Below are 5,786 nucleotides of genomic sequence, written 5' to 3'. Positions count from 1 at the left end.
TCCTCAAAAGTATTTTTTTTATCCAAATCGATGATCAGACAACAAACAGCAACTCAAATCGACTGAGAGATTATGGGCTGGAAAACTAAATGGGCTGAAACAGGCTAAAACACTTCGTAGAGCCAGGAAAAACTGTTTAGTAAAACAGTGTAGTAGATTTAAAACAGACTTTAATTTACTTTAAGTCAAAGGATATATTAAGTATTATATATAGAAGGGCACAATACCCCACAACAGTCCCCTCATGAATCCACATTTGAATTCACTAGATTCCAGATTTCTATTTGGATCTGCAACAATATGGACCCACTTATAAATATCAGTTCCCTAAACACGGCAGATTTTCTTTTTTAACAAGATCCAGGAATTATTCTCTGGGAAAAACAATACAAATGTCAAATAACGCTCGATCTCTCTTAATATTGAAGAAAGTGAAAACCAATTCCTGCACCTGCCAAAGTCCACACCGATGTAATGGCGTCTTCCTTGGGTCACACCAGACCCCTCCACAACATTTCATGGAAATCAGTTGTGTAGTTTTTGTGTAATCCTGATAACTAACAGAGATACAAGGAAACAACGTAACCTTCTTGGCCGAGGTAATCATGGTTAATCTGAAGCTTTCGGGCACCAGGGTGTCTGGAGTACTGGGTTCCTGCTGGTTACCATTGGGTAATTCAGCCATCATAAGAACATATATGGCACATGAATGCATACATACATGCATACATACATACACATGTATTTAGAGTAGTTTAGATACATTTGATCTACTTCTAAGAATGAGAGATAGTCAAATTTATTTTCTTCTCCAAACCGTTGTCCTTATATCTGCACACCCAATACAAACAACATCTTTGAGGTCTAAGGTCATCTCTCATCAGCTGTTATCTTGAGAAATCCTCCCTCCAAGGACGGCCCCAGCTGTTTATTGTCGCCAGCCTTGGCGTCTCCTGTATGTGCGCCACTTTAACATTCCCCAGGAAACTGAAAGTGGTGACGCCAATGAAATCTCTCCCCCACAACTCCCATCCTCCACTCGGAGTGGCTATTGTCTTCACCCCAGTCATATAAATCAGACCGTGTGCGAGAGCGGAGGAGGACTGAAAGGGGAAGAGGGAGGGAGGGACAGAGGAAGATGGAGTAGAGGAGAAAAAAAGAGAAACACTTCTTATGGTCAAACTGTCCTCTTCAAGGTCGTCACAGTGATTGGGCGGCTGTGAGGAGGACGGGAGTCAGGGAAAGGAGAAAGCACAATGTCCAGTGTATGTCATTTTCTGCAAACACATTTCTCACAGCACTCCAGTTCTCCTTTTCCCTCTTAAAGGAGCGTAAGAGCAATTTCAACACAATCTTGCAGTAAAATATACTTGACCAAGTTTCAGAGTGTTACATAATTTGGGGTGGATCGCTCCACATTGAGGAACTGCCAACTAATCAACACCGAGGCCAATTTTCGGTGGACACAATTTTCTGGCCTGTCAGGATCAAATCCATTTCAGATGATGTATGAGCTGTGTCTCATCACATCATTGTTACTCTATGTTCATGTATGTCCCAATGCAGCAGATGTGATCTGATCCTTGTGACAGCAAGCGGATATCTGTAACTCCCAGTCGTGGTTCTCATTAGCCTGAAAGTAGGTATGATCGAACAGAGAATACATGAGACGGTTGAGCCGGCTGACCTTTCCAGGATGGTCAGCAATGTTGAATATGTGAATTGTTAATGGTTTGGTTCACCCAAATCAAATATATGTGTTATATTGTAGATATACTCATTCATATTTTTTTGTTTTTTGTTTTAGAGTGTAGGGGTGATATAAAATTTGAATAAATGTCCTCCGAAACCATATGAACAGACATTATTTCTCCATTAAGTGTTTCTAATTCAAACTATAAATTATAAAGTAAAGGATAAATGATGCCCATCGTTTGATATGAGTTGTTACTTATTTGATCTGTGCACATCTTCGGGAAGCTTAGGGATGTGGGCGAAACAGACAAAACCGAGGAATACCACAGGCTAACGTGGCAGTGTAGGCAATACTTCAAGTGAGACATCCGGTATGAGGAAGGAATGTCAACAATGGTGGAACTTTTTAAGGAGCATCTCTGTGATGTTAGTTTGCCCAGGCATCAGGGACAAACAGCTTTGCCTCTTTCTCAAAAGGGCATTTTATAGCAACTTCCTCCACCATCTAAATTTTTGTTGTTATTGTCAGAAAGTCTTCGCAGCCCTCCAGTGGATGTAGTGCTTGACTACAATACCAACATGAAGGCAACATTGGAGTACGTGGACATGTGACGGTAACTTTGTTTGAATTGGACATATCTCTTTTTTTTAATACATAAAGGCAGCATAAATTAGCCTGAAGGCCTGTGAGTAACCCAGATCACCACCAGGTTTCTAGAAGGCGACGTTGTACAATGGTTCTTCTCTGACATCCACTGAGCTGGGGAGCAAAACCTCAGAGACAGATATCATAAAACATTTACTAAATAATCAAATATTGAATATTCAAAAATGTGTAAGCCACGTTAATGTCATACCCCGAGCCATGAAAGGCAGAGTCACAGCTTAGTTCATTTATCTTTGCTCGCAATGTAGTTAGTGTTTGAACCTTGGTGATGTAACCACTACCCTCAAGGATGGTTGGCAAATGTCTGTAGCTGATGATCTAACCCTAACACAGTAGCCACAGAGAAACACTTAGGTCAACTTAATTAAAGTAGCTCTCCTCAAGGCACCAAGCAAAAGACGAATATCCTTGAGTTACTATTAGACACAACAGCTCAGAGCTAGTTTAAGCTAGTAGCTAATTGCAAAGAGTTTCTGCTGCTGTTTGACTTTTAACTCTTGGTTAATGTAGCAATGTCTCTAGTTCAATAAAGTGGGTGAGAAACATGTGACTGTCCGTTACTGTCATTAGCCACTTAATCCAAAAATATCACTGTTTTGAACCCTTGTGTACCTGGGGACTTCAAGCCTGCTGTTACATTTAAAACTAAATTGCATCCATTGTTTCCCTGCAACAGCAGAGGTCAAGTGTCTTGCTCAAGCACCCTTTGGCAGGGCAGAGAACAGAATCATGGCTTCACAATGCTAATGCCCTTAAAACGGCACCATTTCAAGGTAAAATAACGTTTTCCCTTTTAATATTTGGCTGTGATAGACACGATTCTGGGATTCTGATACTGTTTTTGCTGCCTGCAGTCTGAGCCGGAAAGAGAGAAAGTGATGGAGACTGAGAGCGAGGGAAGAGAAAAATGGATGCCGTTGGCGGGTTTGTGAGAAAGAAGATGGGGAGGAGATGAGAATCCCCCTTATCTTTCACGGCAGTTACACTTTTGCGGATTTTTATCTCTGCTGGCAGAGAGGCATGTGAGGCTGGCTTCATCGCGCCTTTAACTGATTATCTATTTGTCAACATTTCTCACCATTTCCCCTTTTCAAAGCCCCGGGGAGGTCTGGGAATATTGACTTCCACTTCGACAGATTGTAAAGTCGGATTCCAAATTGAGCGCAGAGGTCTCTTCCCCTGCCAGGCCTGACTCTTTACCCTCAAGTGTACACCAGGGCTCTGAATCACAGTATTTAAAAATCGACCCCACACACAACAGTAGTGTGTCAATTACCCGACATCTAATGTTTAACCTGTAGGGAACAGCCTGTGATAGAGGGGAAGTACTGGCAGCAGTTGGCTGTGGGCGGCTGGAAGATCAGACCTGCAGCAGCGTCCCCCCCCCCCCCCACACACACACACACACACCCCCTCCACTCCCCGCTCACTGTTGATTTTCAATTCGTTGCTTATTAGTCCAAATGTCATTCCTCTGTCCTCCCCGAGACCATGTTTCTGGCCAATGTGAAACAAACAATTGAACGAGCAGAAAGGCTTAATATGATTAAAACACGATCAGCTACGTCGGTGGCAGCAGCCACAGTGCATAATTGGATTACTAATGGGGAACACAGATGAATAGCGGAGAGGAGAACAGAGCTCCAGACAGACCTGGGTGAAGTGGGATTTTCTATTCCGATGCAGCGAGCTTATTGTGGTGAGAAAATAAGCACGATAAATCATGTCACTGTCCCTGATGTGAGGAGTCATTACATTTTTCAAACGGGTGAATTTTAGATAACCTCCGTGCATGTCCTTTCAGAAATGAATTCCAAGACAATAAGGGCATGACTCATTAATTTGATGAAAATAATTATTTTCCTGTCGAGACTGTCCATTGATGTGAGAATGTTACAGGGTCAGCTCAACCAAATTACAAAACATATTTTCTCTCAGTATGTTGAACCTCAGTATCTCTAACCCCGGGATTTTAGATATTTGTCTCTCTCTCTCTCTCTACTCCAATACAATATGGAAGTAAATGGACAGTTCCTCTAGTTTAACTCGTACAGTGTCCATGCTTAACCTTCCTGTTTGGAACGTTCTGTTCTGTGTTAATGCTCCAGAGCTACTTCAGAATTATTCATTGTCATTAGTGAGTGCTCCTCAACACTTTTTCTCAATTTTTTTTGTTCTGGACGTTGTGTGCAGAGCTTTTAATAAACACTATGGTGTAGAGTGAAGTTAGAAAACTTTGTGTTCATCCTACCTGGTTTATCTGCAATGAAGATTTTATATTTTTCTTAAAATGAAACTAAACTTGCTTCATCACTGTTCACGTATGTGGCTTTTATATGTAAGTCGGGTATCTCAGAGGTCTGTTAAGAATCATACACAATCTTCAGACCAAGACAAATTGCCAGTTTACCGACCACCGCTGAGGTTTATCAGAGGACGTGGAAGAAGACATGTTCAACTCAGTCCACAGACTGAAGGCACACTTTCCTCCCAACACTGACTGCTGTAGAGTGTTCGTCGCATGTTTGTGAAATCTCTGTATTAATATCGAATGTATCACGTGTCCCAATTGCACCAAATTCAGCAAACCACGTTTGTATAAAATTATAATCTAGGTGCCAAGTGTGAAGCCCAAGAGATGAGCAGTTTAGGAGATATGCGCTCCACATAAAGGCCGACAGTCTGGTGGAGTTGTTTGCTAGATGCTTATTGTGTTCAACAGGAAAATCAACAGCAACTTCATTTTTCTGAAACAGTGTCCCAGTTACAGTGGTTTTCAAAGATACAAGTCTGTGCAAGCAGCCTGCATAACACCAGCCTGCAAAACTGAAAGCTTTAAAGTGATGGTATACCAGCAAATGACCACTTCATTATTCCAAACACTAACAGTAATTAATGGGAACAAATAATCATTCCGACTCTGACCACAGACACATGATTGTCGAGCGGTTGCACTGTGGATTCCTGAGTGAAGTGAACCACATACTCTAGCCTGAACATTCTTTCATAGATTGTTTATGCAAGAAAAGAAAAACTGACACATAGAATAAAAGAAGCAAAGCCTGTAGGATCGTCTAGGCAGTTGACTTGAGTCTGCTGTTGCTTTCCAAAGACACACTCACTCTCTTTGCAGCATATATCCACACTTTTCATAGTTCAGCCTTCAAAGCTGTCTTCCTTCTTTTTGCTGCATGCCTGCTGCCAAACCGCTCACCTGGGAACTATGTTATACCCACTGTGCTGCAACCACTGCTCTTCATGTAGCAAAATCCCCAACAGCCAACTGTAGATGCTGAGTATAAGTTTCCTCCGGGGCAACGTTGTTATCAGCACTCCCCTCTGTCGTACTGTGCTCTTGTGTGGAGTGACAAGGTCAAAGCCGAAATGTTAAACATCGTGACAGTCGACAATTGATCCTCCGAGG

This window comes from Pleuronectes platessa, chromosome 21 (genome assembly GCF_947347685.1).
Source record: "Pleuronectes platessa chromosome 21, fPlePla1.1, whole genome shotgun sequence".
NCBI lineage: Eukaryota > Metazoa > Chordata > Actinopteri > Pleuronectiformes > Pleuronectidae > Pleuronectes > Pleuronectes platessa.
The sequence above is the reverse complement of the archived record's forward strand: the minus strand, read 5'-3'. Positions refer to the sequence as shown.